Source organism: Anomaloglossus baeobatrachus, chromosome 4 (assembly GCF_048569485.1).
Source record: "Anomaloglossus baeobatrachus isolate aAnoBae1 chromosome 4, aAnoBae1.hap1, whole genome shotgun sequence".
In the NCBI taxonomy this organism is placed as follows: domain Eukaryota; kingdom Metazoa; phylum Chordata; class Amphibia; order Anura; family Aromobatidae; genus Anomaloglossus; species Anomaloglossus baeobatrachus.
The window spans coordinates 30,303,936-30,324,376 of record NC_134356.1 but is presented as its reverse complement, the minus strand read 5'-3'; positions in this window follow the sequence as shown (position 1 = coordinate 30,324,376).

Sequence of the window (20,441 nt, the reverse complement as noted above, 5' to 3'; positions counted from 1 at the left end):
CAGAACTGTGTTTGGAAAGCTTTGGCTGCAGTTTGACCTGTCAAGTCCTTGACTGGTACTACCACCAGGAATCTGGAGTAGTGGTCAACCATAGTGAGAGCGTAGTTGTAGCCTTGTCTGCTGGGTGCCAACTTTACATGGTCCAGGGCCACGATCTCCAGGGGCCGTTTAGTTTGGATTGGCTGGAGTGGTGCTCTCTGGCTGTGCTGGTCTTTTCTTCTAAGATTGCAGGGCCCGCAGTTTCGACACCACTTCTCTAGGGCAGATCTCATGCCCACCCAGTAGAATCTTACTTTAAGTAGGGCCTCCAGTTTCTTCCAACCAAAATGGCCTGCACCATTGTGATAGGCTTCTAGCACCATCCTCGTGTCCTTCTGTGGTACAATCACTTGCCACACCTTCTCATGCGTCCTCGGGTCAATGATGCTCCTGTAAAGTTTGTCTTGATAGATGAATAATCGACCCCTCTCCTTCCATAGGTACTGTGCCTCAGGTGGGGCTCCTTTGTCAAGGCTGGCGCCCGGCTGGCTGATCAGTTTCTTTACCAAGCCTACCGCTGGATCATTTTCCTGGGTCTCCTTCCAGTTGTAGTGAGGTAGTGGGTTCAGGGTCACCTCTTGGCGGTTGGCACGCGACTGCCGACACTGTTTTGCTCCATGGCGATGGAACGCTGGCAGCTCAATCTCTTCAAGATCATCTACATCTTCACCCTCGTCTGCTAGGTGAGGCATCCTGGACAGAGCATCTGCGTTGCCGTTCTTGCGGCCAGCTCGATACTTGACAGTAAAGTCATAATTCGCCAGTCGGGCTACCCAACGCTGCTCCATGGCACCCAATTTAGCAGTATCCAAGTGGGTCAGGGGGTTGTTGTCCGTGAAGACAGTGAATTTGGTGGCTGCCAGGTAGTGCTTGAACCGCTCTGTGATAGCCCATACCATGGCCAGGAACTCTAGCTTGAATGAGCTATAATTCTCCGGGTTTCTTTCAGTAGGCCTGAGCTTCCTGCTGGCGTAAGCAATCACACGCTCTTTGCCTCCCTGCACCTGTGAAAGCACTGCTCCCAGTCCCACATTACTGGCATCTGTGTACAGTACGAATGGCAGACCGTAGTCAGGGTAGGCTAGGATCTCTTCACCCGTCAAGGCCCCTTTCATTTGTCTGAAGGAGTGTTCTTCTGCTTCTCCCCAGTGAAATGGCGGGCCGGAGATCTTTCCTTTCTTCTTTGGGTGGCCTACCAGGAGCTCTTGCAAAGGCGCTGCCATTTTCGTGTAGCCCTTGATGAACCTTCTGTAGTAGCCTACCAAGCCAAGGAACTGACGTACCTCCCGAACGGTAGTAGGTGTGGGCCATTCCTGGATGACTGTGACCTTCTCTGGGTCCGGTGCTATTCCTTCTGCACTGACCACGTGACCTAGGTACTGGACCTTTGGCTTCAGTAAATGGCACTTGGATGGTTTCAGCTTCATTCCATATTGGGATAGCGCTTCAAAGACTTCAGCCAGGTGTTTCAGGTGGTCCTCGTAGGTCTTGGAGTACACGATGACATCATCCAGGTATAGCAGGACGGTTTCAAAGTTGAGGTGCCCTAGGCAGCATTCCATAAGCCTCTGGAAGGTCCCGGGGGCATTGCAGAGTCCAAATGGCATGCTGTTGAACTCACAGAGGCCCATTGGGGTGGTGAAGGCCGTCTTCTCCCGATCTTCTTCTGCTACAGATACTTGCCAGTAGCCACTAGTAAGATCTAGGGTAGAAAAGTAGTTAGAGGCTTTCAAGGCAGCGAGGGATTCCTCTATCCTTGGCAAAGGGTAGGCATCCTTGTGTGTTATCTGATTTATCCGTCTGTAATCCACACACATCCTCATCGGGCCATCCTTCTTTCTTACCAGGACCAGGGGAGCCGCCCAGGGGCTACAACTGTCCCTTATGACGCCTGCCTCCTTCATGTCCTTCAGCATGTCCTTTGTGCGCTGGTAATGGGCTGGTGGAATAGGCCTATGTCTTTCCTTAATGGGAGGATGACTGCCTGTGGGTATGTGATGTTGCACCCCTTTGATCCTACCAAAGTCTAGTGGGTTCTTACTAAAGACCTGCTCGTATTCCTGCACGACCCTGTAAACCCCATGTTTCTGGTAGTCGGGTGTAGAGTCAGTCCCCACGTGTAGTTTCTGGCACCAATCCTCTAACTGCTTTTGGGAGGTCTCGCCCTCTTTTGAGTCAGCTTGTGTCAGGGGACCTACAGGTGTTATGGCGTCATCTGAGCATGTAAACAGTTTGGCTATGGTAGCGTACCTTGGTAGTCTGGCTTCCTCCTCCCCACAGTTCAACACTCGTACAGGCACTCGTCCCTTGTGTACATCAACTACCCCCCTGGCTGTCAGAATCGTGGGCCAGTGGTCTGAATGAGTGGGCTCTAGTACAGCCTGGTAATCTTGTCCTCTGAGACCTACCGCTGCTCTACACCACATCATCATTTCGCTCCGTGGGGGTATCACAATGGGGTTTGCATCCATCACCCGTACACTACCAATCTCACCGCCAGTCTGTTTTACCTGTTGCTTCCTCAGAATGATTCGGATCTCCTTTTGCAAGGCTCTTTTCGACCCGCCCTCAGCACCTTCAACAATCTGGTGAAGCAACAACAACACTTCCCCTAGGCAATTTTCTATGACATTAGTACCTAAAATCATTTGCGGGTTCCTTTCTCTAATATCAGTGTCCACAACAATCAGTCCTTGTCCCTTCATTTCCTGCCTTCCCACCTTTATGGTTACCTCCTTGACCCCAATCTGGTCTATAGGTTGTCCGTTGGCAGCATAGATGGTGAGGGAGGGGTCCGGTGGTCGGAGATCGTCGTCCGACCAAAACCTACGATACAGGACATACGGGATCGTGGTTACCTGAGAGCCGGTGTCCAATAACGCCGGGGTAGGGATCCCGTCCAGGACGATGGACAGGACAGGACGTCCACCCACGTACTGATCACAGCAGCGACTTGGGCCTGATCTTCTTAATCCTGAGGACTGGCCCCCGGCCCCAGGTTTGGCTCGTTTAAAGGACAGGCCCTTGCATAGTGTCCTGCCTCCTGGCAACGACGACAGATGGGTTGTCCAGATGAGTCATAGCGATCACTGCTCCTGCCTCGGGTTGGGGGACCTCTTCTCCTCCGCATCCAAGGGACGTCCTCTGGGTTGTCAGCTAGCAGGATCCGATGAGGGACTTTGGTCTCTGAGGGCAACTGCATTGCTTTCAGGATTTGTGCGACGTCCTTAGTGAGCTGTTGCACCTGGGAGGATAGTGTATTTATGGTCTCTGCTGGCGTGTTGAGTCCTTTTGCAGTTACCAGGGCCTGCGAGGAGGATTCCGCTCCTGCAGCCGTGGAACTGGCAGGCCATGCTGGTGCGACGGGGTCTGTGTCCACAGGAGGTTGGAGTGCTTTCACTGCCCTGTCTTTCAGAATGGCAAAGTCCACGTCAGGGTGTTCCAGGGACCACAGCTTCATCTGCTTCCCATCCTCAGGAGAGCGCAGGCCCCGCAAGAATTGTTCCTTCATCATCCGGTTTCCTTCCTGATCACTGACAGGGTCCACCAGCTTGAGAGCCCGTAGTGCAGCCTGCAGCCTGAGGGCATAGGCTCTTATGCTATCTTGGGGCTTCTGCCGGCAGTTATAGAAGTCCGTCCTCAGCTCTCCCTCGGTGCGGTGTTCAAAAGCAGCTGCTAGTTTGGCAAAGATGGTCTCAACAGAGCTCCGGTCATCATTGGTCCAGGACTCAGCTTCCAATTCTGCTGCCTCAGTCAATTGTCCCAGCACCACAGCGGCCCTCTGCTTACCAGTCATCGCGTGCATGTCTAGCAGGGTGCTGATCTTCTTCTTAAACCCGGTCAGCATGTCTATTTTACCGGCGTATTGGGGCAGCCATTGCGCTCCTGGGACATACAGCAAGGAAACTGGCATTATGGGGGAGATTTCAGCCGGCGCGGCTGCGACCGCGGCACCGGCACCAGGCGCTGCTGCGTCCAGCGCGACGGGGGCTGGCATCGCTTGGGCTGCGTCGCCCTGACCAGGGGCATTACCTCCTGCAGCGTCCATTTTTCTTCAAAAATCTGCGCGCCCCCTTTCCACTTCCTGGGTCAGTACGCTCTCCGAATTGTGGGGATTCTGGGGCGGCCACACCTCTTCGTGGGCGGTGCTCTTCTCCCTCGCGCGGGCTGCAGCGCGCGCTTTTGAAGATGGCAATATGGCGGCGGTTCAATTTTTGCGGTCGGACCTCTGAGGCGCACGGTCACCTGTCTGAACAGGTCTAGTCCAAATCCTGTTCGTGACGCCAGATCTGTGGAGCCCTTCAGGTGCGGTGCAGCAGTGTATTACCCTTAGGGACTCCACGGGATGGGACGGTCTGGTCACAGGTAGGGAACCTTCGTTTTGGGATTCGTCGTGACGCCACTCTCAGAATTGCGGTCAGTGCGGACCGCCACTGCAGGTTAAGGGATGCCTGGGGCTGATGGTGGGTGCAGTAGGTTGTAATAGCCTCCTGAGAGTAAGGCAAGCCCCAGGTCCCGGTGTATGTGGGTGGGACCACAGGTCGCAGAATGACTCAAACACAGTCCAAGAAGTCTTTTAACGTGTTTACTCACTGTTTAGAGGTCACGGTGAGATGCCCGGGCGACACTGTGATAACCAGGTGGAACCAGGAATTCCAGGAGGCCGTTCTGAGGGTAGCTGTCCGCTCGCCCTCCTTGCACTCTTTCTGTTTTAGGAGGATCCTTTGCTTGAAGCGTGGTAGGACCCCTCCAGGGAAGCTGTTACCACCCTGCTCCCCTCTCTCTGGCTCGTCTGCCGGCAGCGTGGCCTTGGTGGGATGGCTTCTGGCCCTGTCCCCTTATGGGCCTGGTGATTGCTGCTTGGCTCAAGCTCTGTGTAGTCGTGGTGAGGGCATGAAGTACCCCCCCCCACCTGTAGGTTAAGCAGCTCTGGATGATCTGCTGCCTGTACTGGGGACCTAGTTCCCCTTGTGTGCTCGGATACCAGGATCTCCGTACTCAGCCACCCTTCTCTCTGGATGATTTTCAGGCCGACCCACGGTACTCCTTTCTCCCCCGCTTTCAGCTACTGCACTCCTCAGGACCTGTCTCACACTCTAGAGCTCCTCTGCTCCCTTCCACACACTTCAACTTCTTCCTTCAGACTCCCCTCTTTTCTCTCTCTCTCTGCCCTGCTTCCTAGCAACCAGCCCCTGAACACACCCCCAGCTGGTAATTGAAAGTTAACTCCTTCTGGCTACCCAAGGGTCCCCTCTGGTAATGTGGGAGGCCTGGTCACTATATGTTTGTGTGTGCACCTCATCCTGGCCTTTGGAGATTACCTGGAAGCATTGCTCCCGCATGGGTGCAATACTCTGTGGTGCCTGACCAGGTCAGGGGCGCCACAATAACAGTGTAACATGACCTCTACAGGAGCTCACCTTTGGCAGTTGTATAAGTCACAACTGACTGTAGAAACATGAATGCCACGGCTGCTGCGGCTCCACGTCGAGAAGAGGATGACTGTTGGATAGACAAGGTAAAGTGCCGCGCCACCGTATGGATGGAAAAACCCTGAGGGTATTACCAGTGATTATTATTTCAGCGTGTTTTGGAAATAAACCCCTCTCTTTCTTCACATGTTTTTCATGTGATTGTACCTGAAGAAGGACAGTGTTCTCTATCCGAAACGCGTTGAAATAAAAATCACTGGTAATACCTCTGGGCTTTTTTCATCCCTACGGCAGCGAGGCACATTTCATTGTCTATCCAACAGTCATCAGTTCGTGTAAAGAACATGCCTACAACTGTGAACATTTGGTTTTCTTTTTATTGTGAAGCAAACAACAAATAGGACATAATAACTGAAAACTTCAGTGTGCATAACTATTCACCCCCCTGAAGTCTTTGTAGAGACTCCTTTTGCAGCAATTACAACTCCAAGTCGCTTTGGATAAGTCTCTAGGAGATTTCCACATCTTGACATAGGGACTTTTGCCCATTTCTCAAGGCTAAACTGCTCCAGCTCCTTCAAGTTACATGGTGAACAGAAATCTTTAAGTCTTACCAAAGATTCTCAATTGGATTAAGATTTGGGATGTGACTTGGCTGCTCTAATACATACACAAGTTTCCTCCTAAACCACTCGGGTGTTGCTTTCGCAGTATGCTTTGGGTCATTGTCTTGTTGGAAGGTAAAACCTCCTTCCCAGTCTCAAATCACTGACAGACTGAAACAGGTTTTGTTCAAGAATATCCCACCCATCATCCAATTTCCCCTAGGCTGGAACCATTTTCTCTGTGCCTGCTGGTGAAAAAATTCCTCCCAGCATTATTTTAGCACCATCATGTTTCACAGTGGGGATGGTGTTCTTGGGGTGGTGACTGTTGTTGATTTGGCACCAGACATAGCGTTTACCATGGCAGGCAGAAAGTAATATTTTGGTCTTATCTGACCACAGCATCTTCTTCCATACATTTGACGAGTCTCCCACATGCCTTTTGGCAAAATCACAACGAGCCTTCCAATGTTTGCCTGCAAGTATGCTTCCTTCTGGCCACTCTGTTCATAAAGACCTGCTTTATTGAGTGTATGTCTTATTCTGGTTCTATGGACAGATACTCCAGTCTCTGCTTAGGTACTTGGGATCTCTGCAGCTCCTTCAGAGTTACCTTTGGTGTCTGTGCTGCCTCTCTGATTAGTGCCCTCCTTGCCCAAGTTTTGGTGAGCAGCCCACTTTAAGCAGGTTTGACATTGTACCATGATCTTTCCATTTGATGAAAATGATGGTGCTCCGGATCATCAGAGATTGGGATATCTTTTTAAAATGCTACTCCGACTTGTACTTCTCAACAACTTTGTCCCTGACTTGTTTGGAGATCTCCTTGGACTTCATGGTGTTTTTTGGTTAGTGGTGCCTTTTGCTTAATCGTATTTCAGCCTTTGTGGCTTTTCAGAAAAGGTGTGTATTGTCATGGGGTTTGAGGAGACTACAGGAGACGGGGGTTCCTAGACTGGCCCACATGTCTAATGGTGCCTATGTCTGAGCCATATTCCTTGTCCTGCTCCAGGCCTATACCCCCCCAGCCCAGGGAAAGACCGGGACAGGAGTGGTAGAACCCACAGAAATGGATAAACTGGGGAAACCAAAACTCTAGCACGCAGCACGCTCACACAGAGTAATCAGACACCAAATGATACAGAGGAAAATAAAGAGCAGGGAGGAAATAATCAGACGACAGGAGGAACTCCACACCAAGCACCAGTTACTGGAACACAACAGTATGTGACTCGCCCACCCCAGGGCTATGGGACACCCGGTGCCGGGCCGGACTAGTCCGGTGGTTGTCATTGGTGGTGGGGCCCGACTCCGTGGCCCTGGTGGGTGTCAGTTAAATATGGCTGGTGACTTGGGGTTTGTGTTTGTGACGCCACCTGTGGTATGCGGCTATAAAGCCGTCACTGCTGTGTGAGGCCTCCGGGGTGATGATATGGCAGCAGTGGTGGTACTGCTCCCCACAGGTGGAGCAATGCCCGGGGCACTGTTGGTGCTTGTGAGAGTCCTATGGTGTAGTGAAAGTCTAAGCAGACGGAATAACAGAGGCAACTCCAAGGGTGCAGTTTCAAGTTCTTTACTCACACGTCCTGGTATGTGCACACTGGTGCCCTCAGACGACTAGAACCCACTGTCAGGGACCTCCGCCGTTTCTGGGTGATTCTCGGAGTAAAAACCGGTACCCTTCTCTCTAAGGTGTCTCTGTCTTCAGCTGTCTTCCTAAGCCTAGCTCTTTTAGGATGAACCTGCTCGGCCTCCACTACAGCCTCCAGGCTGGGGAGTCACCTGTCGGATGATTCTCCCTTTTCTAGAGGTTCTGCTGTGGGCTGTGGCCCGGGGAGTTTACAACTTTCCCTGGGCCTCGGTTTTTACTGTTTGGAGATGATTTTGCACTCCTCCGGTTTCTAGGGACCGTCCCCTGTTGCAGCTTGATCCCTCCACCGATGTTCCTGTGGAACAGGCCACCACAGCTCTACAGCTATCCGTGGCCCTGGAATCCCTTCTTCTCTCTGCTTGGTGTCACCTGGACCCTCTGAGTCCCAGGATCTTCACCAGGAAGTGTCTCTTTCTTCTTCTCAGCTCCTGTCTGACTAGAGCTGTCTTTCCTTCTCTCCTCCTTGCCTGCCTCCTGCAGACCTCCTCCTCCTTCCCCACTGTCTCTCCTTCTTCTGTTGCTTTCTCTGTGCGGACACTCTGAGCTCACAGAGCTCCTTTCTCTTTCACAGCTACATGCTGTCTCCTCACTCTCTCACTCTCTGAGGTAAACTGAAACTAAGGGTACTTTCATACCTCCGGTTTCTGCAATGCGGCACACTCCGGCACTTTGCAGGAAAATCGCAACCGTTTTTTTTTGCTGCCGGTTGCGTTTTTTCTGCATAGACTTTAATTAGTGCCGCATTGTGCCGCAAGGCCTTGTGTTCCATCCGGTTTTTGCCGCATGCGGCAGATTTAGCCGATGCGGCGGCCGGATGGAACGTTGCCTAGCACATTTTTTCGTGCGGCAAAAAAAAACCGCATCGCGCCGCATTCGTCCGATGCGGCGTATTTTTCAATACATGCCTATGGTGGCCGGATGCGGCGCGATGCGGCAAAAAACGCATCCGTCCGCCGCATGCGGTTTTTGCCACTGCGCATGCTCAGTAGCATGCCGCAAGCGGCAAAAACCGGACGGGCCGCATGGGAAAAACGTATGCAAAGGATGCGGTGTTTTCACCGCATCCGTTGCATAGCTTGCACAGCCGGATTGAGCCGCAGAGCTCAAGTCGGATGTGTGAAAGCAGCCTAACTTAACCTTCCTTTCTCTGACTGCTCTCTGGTGGCTCCTCCCACCTCCCCAGTTGCTAAGCTGTACCCTATAGGAGCAGGGATGGGTCTTACGGCCCCTCCCAGCATGCAGCATGGGAGGGTTACTGCGACTGTCCCTGGTCCCAGTATGTACCTAACAATGGGTGTTGTGTAGATTTACCAGGGGACCGGTGTTCACTCCTTTCCTCACCCAGAATGGGGCATCACACCGCTGGATGGGGTGCAATGTCCTGTGGCGACGGAAGCCTTAGGGGCGCCACATATGCGGACTGGTTTAGCAAAATCTATAGTCGGAATGGCAAGACAGATTCCTCCACCTTAAAAAAGTGGAAAGTAACTGTGATGGGTCTCCCGCAACATGTGATCCAAACGGTAACCAGTAGGCTAGCATAAAGAACAACAAACAACTCGAGAATCTATAATTTACGATACCTGAAACTCCAGCGATTCATCAACTAAGACCGGAGATGGAGCGGAGGGAAGAAGAGCTCCTGAATCCACAAATTTCTTTAATAGAGCTTTGTGGAAAACATTTTGGATTTCATATGAAGCTGGTAGGGCCAGACGGAAAGCCAAAGGATTGATGATAGCAGTGATTTTGAATGGACCGATGAACCGAGGTCCTAACGTAAGTGACAGCACTTTAAGCTTAATGTTTTTAGTGGACTACTGTACTGCCCCAGCGCCAGCAGCCGGGCTGCTGCTCGGATACGGATCCACGGTGGCTCGAGGGGTCTCCGGACCAGAGAGGGGGTCGCGTGGACACTCGAATTAAAAGTGGGTATTAAAAGGGGTGTTTGTGGTTAGAATTCGTGACGCCACCATGGTGTGTGGTAAGGTGGAATACTACCGCTGCTTTTGGGAGCGCCTAGGTGGCGATGCAATAGCAGCCAGATGTTTAATCCCTCCATAAGTAGGTGGGAGATGCCCCGGGGCTTGGCGATGGTGAGAGGAGAGCACCGTTGGGAAGGAAAGGGTCACTGCGTACTCACTCAGTCCAATAACGCTGACACTGACAACTTGTAAACCAGAATTCTTAGCACCGCTGTAGCAGGGAGGGAGCACGCCGGGATACCGTGCCCTATGGCGTTGCCTGTTAGCCTGTGACCTTGACCTTGGCACCTCTGTCTGTAGTTGGTCCCTCTCAGCTTGAAACTGAACGGGTCCCGCTCACCCGTAGGGCTAAGGGAGTGAGCTTGCTATCAGGGTTTACGCTTGGGATTTTCTGGACTATATATTGAGAAAGTCCTATCCCCCTCGTTGCGCTAGTACCCCGATTTTGGAGCGGATGGAGGACGAATCGTGAAGTCTTTGCCCTCGTCGGGTAAATTACCAGGACGCCTGAAGCTACTTCCCAGTCTAGGGTCCACGTACCCGGTCGTGCCCTGGCCCCTGCCCGGAGATGACTCAAGGCCGCCGGCTGTCCTGCTTGGCAGTTCCGTGCCCCTTGACACGATCCCCTGCGACCGGGGTTCCAGCTCCTACCAGGCCCAGACTAACGTCTGCTACCTAGTAACTGACCGTCCCTTACCAACCCCCCAAGTGGCCAGCCCTATTCCCTTTAGGCTGTCCACTGGTGTGTCTGGTGGGTGTGGTGCAGAGCGTTTCTAGGATTTTGATTAGCTTGTTCTTAGCAACACCACAGGCTAGGGATCCGTAACTAAGGAGCATTGGATATCATGCAGAAGGGCAGATTGCACAATACCCTGTGACGACCTGATAGGCCAGGGCGTCACACTACCACACCATATCACCCATACACAGGCACATATCTTCAGTCAGGAACACGCTTATACTTATGTGGCGCCCCTGACCTGGTCAGGCACCACTGAGTACTGCACCCATGCTGGGGACAGTACAATACAGGTAATCCAGAAGGCTGACCGGGGTGTGGAACACAGGCGCATAGTGATCAGCTCTCACACATGTACCCATGAGAGGACCCCTGGGGATCCCAGGAGGGGGAAAAGCCTTGACCTTCACTGGAATAGTGGAGGGGGCCAAAAGCCTCCATCTCCTCTCAAGGGGTGTGGTGGAGAGTCTGGTTGCTAGGTGGCGTAGGCAAGAACAGGAGAGGAGGAGCAGTGAGTCAGTTAGAGCAGAGAACTCCAGAGGGCTCAGTGAGGAGCAGACCTGTGGGGCTGTTGCTGTCTAACAGCGCCCGCGCAGTGGCTACTGACGGGGGAGAACGGTCAACTAGGAGTGCTACCTGAAAGCCAGCTTCAGCTAGGGAGTGCACGGAGTGGGAAGTAAGGAGACTGCTAGAGAGCACCAGGCCCAACCGGGCGGCAGATCCCGAAGCGAAGATAGATCCAGCTTTCTTCTGCTAAACCTGCCGGTGTGGGGCTCTCAAAGCCCACACCACAACACCACAAAAGCCGCAGCCACGTAACCACAGTGAGGGCCCATAGGTCACAGGAGGCAAGCAGCTGGAGTGGCCTGGTCCGGGGAACAAGCATACGGCGACCGAAGGGGAGAGAGAGGCTGCAGCATCTTCCCTGGGTGACCCCCATAGGGACTAAAAGTCGGGGTCACCCCAAACCACCAAGGGCTAAGGAAGGCGAGTCAGTAGTCACCCTCATAAAGTCAGCCTGAAGGATACCTGGTTCCCACCTGGTTCATCCCAGCTACGCCCGGGCTACTCACCCTGCCATCAAATGTGAGTAAAGCCCTTGAAAGACATTCCTGCCTGTGTGGTTATTCTGCGACTTGTGGTACTACAAACCTACACAGGGCTCTGGGGCTTGCCTCACTCTCAGGAGGCTACTACATCCGACTGCACCCACCATCAGCCCCAGGCGTCCCCTAACCTGCAGTGGCGGTCCCCACTGACCGCAATACTGAGAGTGGCGTCACGATCAAACAAGAAGATTTCCTACCAGTGACGGAGATCCAGCAACGTGGAGTCCCTGAAGGTAATGCACCGACACTGACACTACACCTGTGGGGCTTCACATCTGGCGTCACGAACAGGATAAGGACTAGACCTGTTCAGACAGGTGACCATGTGCCTGGGCGGTCCGCTTGAAAAATTGGAAGCGCCGCCATATTGCCACCATGAAAAGCGCGCTGAAAAACAACAGCAGCCCGCGCTGGGAGAAGTTACCGCCCACGAAGAGGTGTGGCTACCCAGAGATCCCCTGCAGAGTCCTGACCTCGCTGATGAAGAAAGCGGAAGCGTCCGGAGACGGCGGAGCAGAGAAGAAGCCAGTAGCGTGCTAGAAGAAATGGAGTCCAGACGTGGATACCCAGAGCCAGGCTCTGCTGCCTGGTGGTGCCGGGAGCTTGCCATCTTCTGCGACCAGCTGGAGGCCAGGATTGTGCGACAGCTCAGGGAAGAACGCACGGAGCTCCTGGAGATGGCTGCGGCGGTGCGGACCTACGAGGAGGGAGCCGCGCGACGCCTGCCAGACCGAGCGGCGACGACTCAGACCCCGATGGTGCCACCGATGGGTGAGTCCAGAGATGCCCCGGCCAGCGCAAGTGCCCCGACCCCTGCTGCCACGCCCGCGGTCCCAGAAGAGGCGCCCGGCGCGGCGCCACCGAACCAGGCCGCAGCCACGCTAGATGCGGCCCACCAAATCCAGGCCGCCGCAGCCATGCCCCGCCTGGCCCGCAAAGGTCCGACTACCACTGCGATACTGATCCGTGCCGCAGGTGTGACGCTGACCCAGGCTGCCACCCTGCTGAGCCCAGTCCGCCAAGACCCCATCGCAGCAGCGACGCTCGTCCGCGCCGCAAGTGAGATGCTGAACCAGGCCGCAGCCCCGCCAGGTGCGGCCCGCCAAGCTCCGATCGCTGCAGCGACGTCCAGCCCAGCCTGCACAGAGCCCCCTGCAACAGCGACACTGATCCAGGCCGCCGCCATGCCAGGCGCGGCCCGCCAAGACCAGGCCGCCGCAGCGATGCCCTGCCCGGCCCGCCAAGACCAGGCCGCCGCCATGCCAGGCGCGGCCCGCCAAGACCAGGCCGCCGCAGCGATGCCCTGCCCGGCCCGCCAAGACCAGGCCGCCGCCATGCCAGGCGCGGCCCGCCAAGAAGAGATTACCTCATCATTTACCCCGGCCTGCAAGGCCAGAGCAGACACCGCTCCCCAGTCCAAAGAGGTCCCTGCTAGGAAGACCCTGATAGGAGAGGACCCCGAATATTGGAAGCTGAAGGCTGACCTAGAGGCCCAGTTCCCACAAGAGATGGTGGATCGGTATCTGCTCCCTCCGCATACCCCCAAGGAGATTCAGGCAACCCCTGCAGCAACCACGCTGAAGAGTCCACCGCCTGGGCCAGCTGAGGAACACTCATCCCCAGCGCTGCCACAACCAGAGTGCAGCGAAGAACTAAGGGGGAGAGGAGGCCAGGAAGCTGAGGAGCTGACTCAAGAGCCATACCCAGAGCCAGAGATGCTGCCCTATTCTCGCTGGGATGAGGAAGACCTAACCCCGTCTGCTGACGAAGATCAGCCCAAAGACCTCACCTGGGAGCCTGCAAGCATGAACCCAGCCCGCAAGACACGGCGCAGCAGAGCAAAGTATCCTCCAACACCACAGTCTCCAGAGCAGAGAGAAGTCACAGCCAGAGACCTGCAAGAAAAACGAGCCCTGAGAAGATCCAAAGCCCAGGTCAGAGGACCCCTTTGCAGAGGAGTTGTAGAGGACTTCAATTTGAAAAGCGGATACGGCTTTATTGTAGCAAGAGGAATAAAAGAGGGCATATTTGTGAATCGGAGAGATGTTCAAGCCCACTTGCCCAGAGGACATTCAGGCAGAAATTTGAAAATTGGAGACGCAGTACAGTTCACCTTGCATCAAGGAGAAAGGGGCTACTATGCCTTAGACGTAGCACCATGTCCCAAAGAAGAAAGAAAAGACAGAGATAAAGAAACAGATGCAGAAAAGGAAACAGATGAAGATCTAGAAAGAAAAGACAAAGAGCCTACAGATGAAACTACCTCAGAGGATGACAAGGAGCAAGAAAACAGCAGGTGCCGTAGCCCAATAGGCCAAAGCCCTGGCAAAGAGGAGTAAAGTAAAGAAAGAAGTACCGAAAGTTTGACCAGTTTGACAAGTTGAAAAGTTTGCAACGTTATTGTTTAAGCATGTGCCCACAAAAACTATTGTGAGAAATAAACTTTAAGGCTATGAACTTGCTATAGCCACAAACTCTCGCAGTGTAAATAGTTACACCAGTGGCACCGCCACCAGAGCCAGCCTGTTTAGGGGCTTGGCTCGTCTGCAACCAGGAGGAGCCCGTCCGTATATAGGGCCTTGGCTCACCTGCAACCAGAGAGCATGCCTGTTTATGGGGCCTGGCTCTCCACCACAAAGAGGGTACCTGGTCAGCACCAACTGTGGAGGCCGCCTCTGCATCCTGCCAGAAGAGGCTGAAGGCGCGGATCCATCAGGCCAGGTATACCCTGAAACCACCAGCCCATGTAAGCCGCCTCTACATCCTGCCAGAAGTGGCTGAAGCCGCGGCCAACGTGAAAGGGTTTTGGGTGGGTTAACGGACTTGTGGGTGGAGGGTGGTGATGTATGGTACCTGGTGCTTTTAAAATGTTTTACATGTTTTAATGTTTTATGCATTTTAAAATGTTGTCTTGCAGCCCGAGGACGTGCTGGTGATAACTAAGGGGGAATGTGGCGCCCCTGACCTGGTCAGGCACCACTGAGTACTGCACCCATGCTGGGGACAGTACAATACAGGTAATCCAGAAGGCTGACCGGGGTGTGGAACACAGGCGCATAGTGATCAGCTCTCACACATGTACCCATGAGAGGACCCCTGGGGATCCCAGGAGGGGGAAAAGCCTTGACCTTCACTGGAATAGTGGAGGGGGCCAAAAGCCTCCATCTCCTCTCAAGGGGTGTGGTGGAGAGTCTGGTTGCTAGGTGGCGTAGGCAAGAACAGGAGAGGAGGAGCAGTGAGTCAGTTAGAGCAGAGAACTCCAGAGGGCTCAGTGAGGAGCAGACCTGTGGGGCTGTTGCTGTCTAACAGCGCCCGCGCAGTGGCTACTGACGGGGGAGAACGGTCAACTAGGAGTGCTACCTGAAAGCCAGCTTCAGCTAGGGAGTGCACGGAGTGGGAAGTAAGGAGACTGCTAGAGAGCACCAGGCCCAACCGGGCGGCAGATCCCGAAGCGAAGATAGATCCAGCTTTCTTCTGCTAAACCTGCCGGTGTGGGGCTCTCAAAGCCCACACCACAACACCACAAAAGCCGCAGCCACGTAACCACAGTGAGGGCCCATAGGTCACAGGAGGCAAGCAGCTGGAGTGGCCTGGTCCGGGGAACAAGCATACGGCGACCGAAGGGGAGAGAGAGGCTGCAGCATCTTCCCTGGGTGACCCCCATAGGGACTAAAAGTCGGGGTCACCCCAAACCACCAAGGGCTAAGGAAGGCGAGTCAGTAGTCACCCTCATAAAGTCAGCCTGAAGGATACCTGGTTCCCACCTGGTTCATCCCAGCTACGCCCGGGCTACTCACCCTGCCATCAAATGTGAGTAAAGCCCTTGAAAGACATTCCTGCCTGTGTGGTTATTCTGCGACTTGTGGTACTACAAACCTACACAGGGCTCTGGGGCTTGCCTCACTCTCAGGAGGCTACTACATCCGACTGCACCCACCATCAGCCCCAGGCGTCCCCTAACCTGCAGTGGCGGTCCCCACTGACCGCAATACTGAGAGTGGCGTCACGATCAAACAAGAAGATTTCCTACCAGTGACGGAGATCCAGCAACGTGGAGTCCCTGAAGGTAATGCACCGACACTGACACTACACCTGTGGGGCTTCACACTTAGAGCCCATGTTATGTGTGGCGCCCCTGACCTGGTCAGGCACCACTTAGTACTGCACCTATGCTGGGACAGTGCTTCTAGGTGATTCCAAAGGCCAGAATGAGTTGTGTACACACAGATACATAGTGACCAGACCTCCCACACCATTAGATGGGACCCTTGGGTAGCCTCTGGAAGAGGTTAGCCTCCAATTCTTATCAAGGTGTGTAGGGGAGGGGCTAGAAGCTAAGGTTGCAGAGGCTGTCAGGAAAGTAGGAGGAGAGCCAGTCTGTTAGTGGAGCACAGCGGTTGCTAGGAGAGGCAGTCGCGCTAGTCAGACCCTGCACATGAAGTAGCCGTTAGCGGGGGAAAACGGTCACCAGTGAGTGAGTCAGAAAGACACCTGAAGAGAGGCAGTCGAGTATGGGGACTGCTGGTGAATAGGCACACACGGGGAACAGGTCCCTAGAGTAGACGTCCATTCATTGATCTGCTAAACCTGTCGGTGAGGGGAACTACAAGTCCCTCACCAACTATCTAGAGTCCGAGCCTCAGCAGCAACAGGGGGACCCATAAGGAGACAGAGAGAGAAGCCATCTCACCTGGTCCACGCTGCCGGCAAACGGTCCAAAAAGGGGAGAAAAGGCAGTAGCGACTTCCCTGGATGAACCCCACGGTATTCCAAGTCAGGGGTTATCCAAAACAAGAAGTGCTAGGAAGGTGAGTTAATGGTTACCCTCAGATTGGCCTGGTTTATCTCAGCATCGCCCGGGTACCTCACAAAACATCTAAAAGTGAGTAAAGATCAGTTGCAAGACATTTTGGACTGAGACTGAGTAAAGCCCGCTTTACACACTACAATATATCTTACAATGTGTCGGCGGGGTCACGTCGTAAGTGACGCACATCCGGCATCGTAAGGTACATTGTAGTGTGTAACAGCTACGTGCGATTACGATTGAACGGTAAAACGTTCATCGCATACATGTCGTTCATTCCTCATGAACTGAACGTCAGGTTGTTCATCTTAGCCGGGGTAGCACACATCGCAGTGTGTGACACCCCGGGAACGATGAACAGATCTTACCTGCGTCCTGCGGCTCCCGGCCAGCAATGCGGAAGGAAGGAGGTAGGCGGGATGTTTACGTCCCGCTCATCTCCGCCCCTCCGCTTCTATTGGCCGTCAGCCGCGTGACGTCGCTGTGACGCCGAACGTCCCTCCCACTCCTGGAAGTGGATGTTCACCGCCCACATCGAGGTCGTATGGACGGGTAAGTACGTGTGACGGGGGTTAATCGTCTGTGCGGCACATTCAACAAATTGAACGTGCCGCACATACGACAGGTGGCGGTTACGATCGCATACGATATCGTATGCAGAATCGTAACGTGTAAAGCAGGCTTTATTCTGGAACCTGTTGTTTTACACACCGGAGCCCCTGGGGCCAGCCTCACTCTCGGGAGGCCACACCATCTGACTGCAGACTCCATCAGCCCCAGATGCTCATTAAACCTGCAGTGGCGGTCACCCATATCCCTGACCGCAAACCGTGGGTGGCGTCACGGCTCATATATAAATAAACCTGACATACCTGTTGCCAGAGATACCAAAGTGAAGACCCTGTGGCGTTCCTGAATGTGGAGTGATGTCCCTGAGGCGACTACTGCAGGTGGGCTACACATATGCAAGTGCTGCTGAACCTTTTCCCACGTAGACGATAGTGCTGAGCCCAATTGGTGCTCCTCAGGTACCTTAAGTGGCCCTTAAGAAAAGTACAGAACTGGGGATGGTGACCATAGACACAAAAGAAAGGAGATATACCAAAGGAGTCATTGTGGCGATTATTGTTAGAAAACTCTGCAAGAGGAAGGACAAGGACCACTCCTCCTGATTATCCGAGAGAAAACAGTGCAAATACTGCTCCAAGTTTTGATTCATGTGCTCGGTTTGTCCATTAGACTGCAGATGGAACGTCAATGAGTGAGACAGTTTAATCCCTAGGCTGGAGCAGAAAGCCCTCCATAAATTGGTAATAAATTGAGTACCTCTGTCAGAAACAATATCAGACCGGAGTCCATGGAGCCTGATGATTTCACATATAAATACACAAGCTAGTTTTAACATTGGGTAAAGATGGTAAGGCAATAAAATGTGTCATTTTGGAAAACCTATCCACCACAACAAAACTGACCAAATTACCAGCAGAGGGAGGAAGATCCGTAATAAAGTCCATGGAAATGTCCATCCAAGGTTTGCTAGGGACACTCAATGGCTGCCGACAACCTGACGGATGAGAGTGCGATGCCTTAGAACGCGCACAGGTGGTGTACTGCCCCGGGGCTCGGCCGCAGCCGAGCCGCTCGGATCCGGGCTCGTCGGTGGGTGGCTCGAGCGCCTCCGGACCCGGGGGTCACGTCGCTCTGAAGGGAGGCTGGCGCTACATGAGGGGTTTCGGTGGGGAGGTTCACGGCCGGAGCCGCGGTTTTGGGTTTAAGTTTGTGACGCCACCCACGGGTTGTGGTGGACACCACCGCTATCGTTGACTAGGCTCCCGGGGACGGTGTTGCGCAGCCAGGTGTTGACCCCTCTGTGAGGGGGTTGATTGTCCCGGGGCCCGGTTGTTGGGGTTAGGATGTGGGGGTGCGGGCGTGTTGGTGCGATGCGGGGCGGTGTGTGGCCCGAGGGCACTGTTGTACTCACTATGACAGATACACCGCAGTCTCTGGTAAACCAAAAAGATGGTGATCGATGCCCGCAGCCGGCTGCGTCTGGTCCCCCACCCGGTTTGGTGGTTCCCGCCTTGCTCCTGCACCTCGTTTTGTAGATATTGACTGCCTGTGCTTCCGCGACGGGAGTCCGCTCCCCGGCTTTGTGTGTGTGTCAGGGGAGCCCGTTTTCCCGCAGACGCTGGCCCGTGGGATCTCTCTGCCTGAGTGGTGGCTTTCTATCCCCCTCGTTGGGCTGTTGTCTTTAGTCGGGACATGGGTGGGAAAGAACTTAAGGTCCAGACCTCAATCAGTGAATTTGACTCGGTCCAGTGGTTTCTGGGCCTTGTTCTGGGTCTGAGTACCCCTCCTGGTGCTCCGGTTTCCAGTTGGTTCCCCGGTTTGGTACCGGCGGGTCACTACTCTGTCCCAGTCCCTTACTGTTCCACCAGCCGTCTTCCCGGCTCCTGCAGGCGGCAACCAACGTCTGCCTCCTGGCAACAGGGTATCCGGGCTACGACCCAGATCCCTGACAGACATTTTCTCCTTCTCTACTCTCCTCTCCTCCCTAACTTCATCTGCTTGCTTTTCCCGCCTCAGGCTATCCGAACCCCTCGGTGGGTGTGGCCAACCGCCTGGCTCCGCCTCCGGGTGTGAACGTCAAAGCCTGAGAGGGGTGACTCAGGGTTTTTAGGTTGGCTGCTGTTACCTTTTTAGGGGACTGGTGTTTGTGCAAGGGCCTGTCTGTGACCACCTGGCTAGTCCAGGGCGTCACAGTGGCACATGAAGACATATAGGCCACCAAAACAATGCAATAAGAGATAAAGAGTACCAATAACCCCAGGGTGATCAGCTAGGACAGAATCATGATGTTCCCCCAGAACCCAAAAGGTGAAGATTCAGGGGAATAAATGCCTTTTTTAGCTGGGACACCAGATAGTGCCTCATGCTTGCCCTCCGCAATCTCAGCTTCAACCTCAGTACTGAGTGCCGACGCCAAGAAGAAACTCAACATACTGTATTAATACAGGTGCTGATGCAAAGCATTTTTTTAGACAGTCAAATGCATATAAAGCAACCTCTGACCAGTTACAAAAGTCTGTACCTTTTTTTTCATGTCAGGGTCGCGGGCGGGGGTGCAGACCACTGCAGGGGGGCTACTTGAGATGCTCGGATCTGGGATCATGGCTGTGACTCGAGTGGCAGCCGGATCCGGGGCTCGTGCAGCAGCCCGTCACCCACAACAATATAAAGGGGGTATTTACAGAAGAAGAATTTGTCAGTGACGCCACCCGTGGGTTGCGGTGAGTGTTGGTGGCACCGCCGCTGCCTTAGTATGGGGCGCCCGGGGATGATGGAGCGGGGCAGCAGGATGGTATCCCCTCCATGGGTAGGGGAGGTGTTGTCCCGGGGCCCACGTGTAGGTGGTGTAGAATGCTGGGGCCCAGTCTGCAGGCTGGACCAGATGATACCGTTGTACTCTCTGTTTAGAAATAAATCACTCAAAGTCCAAGTAGTAAACCAAGTGCTAGATACCGGTAGCCTCCGGAGGGGTGTGCTCGGGTCCCACACACCGGTTGAAAGGACAGGGGCCCTTCCTCCTGCACTTCTGTGTTTTTGTCTTGTGTGTTGACTAGTCTGCATGAAACGGGAAATGTCTGCTCCCGGTGTCTTTGCTGAGGGAGCTGTGACCCCCGAGATCTGACCCTTGGGATTTTTGCATGCACTTGCAGCTGTCCTATTCCCTGCGTTGGGCTTCCATCTCGCTCTATCTGGGCTCTCTGGTGGGACAAGACGTGGAATCTTGTCCCCTGCTGGCTAATTGACAAGGTGCTTGTGTGACGCCCTGGGCAAGCCAGGGGTCACAGGTCATCACACCACCACACCCTACATCCCAGTTAGGAACATCTAAGCTACTAAAATCCTTGTTGCCTTCCTCCAGGGGCTGATGTTCACACCAGGGGGTGGGCCAGGCGGTTGGCTCCGCCCACCGAGGAGTACACAGCCCTGGAGGCGGGAAGAACCAGGCAGATCAGAGTTAGAGTTTGGACAAGAAGGAGTAAACAACTAGAGGAGCTAAGTAAAGTG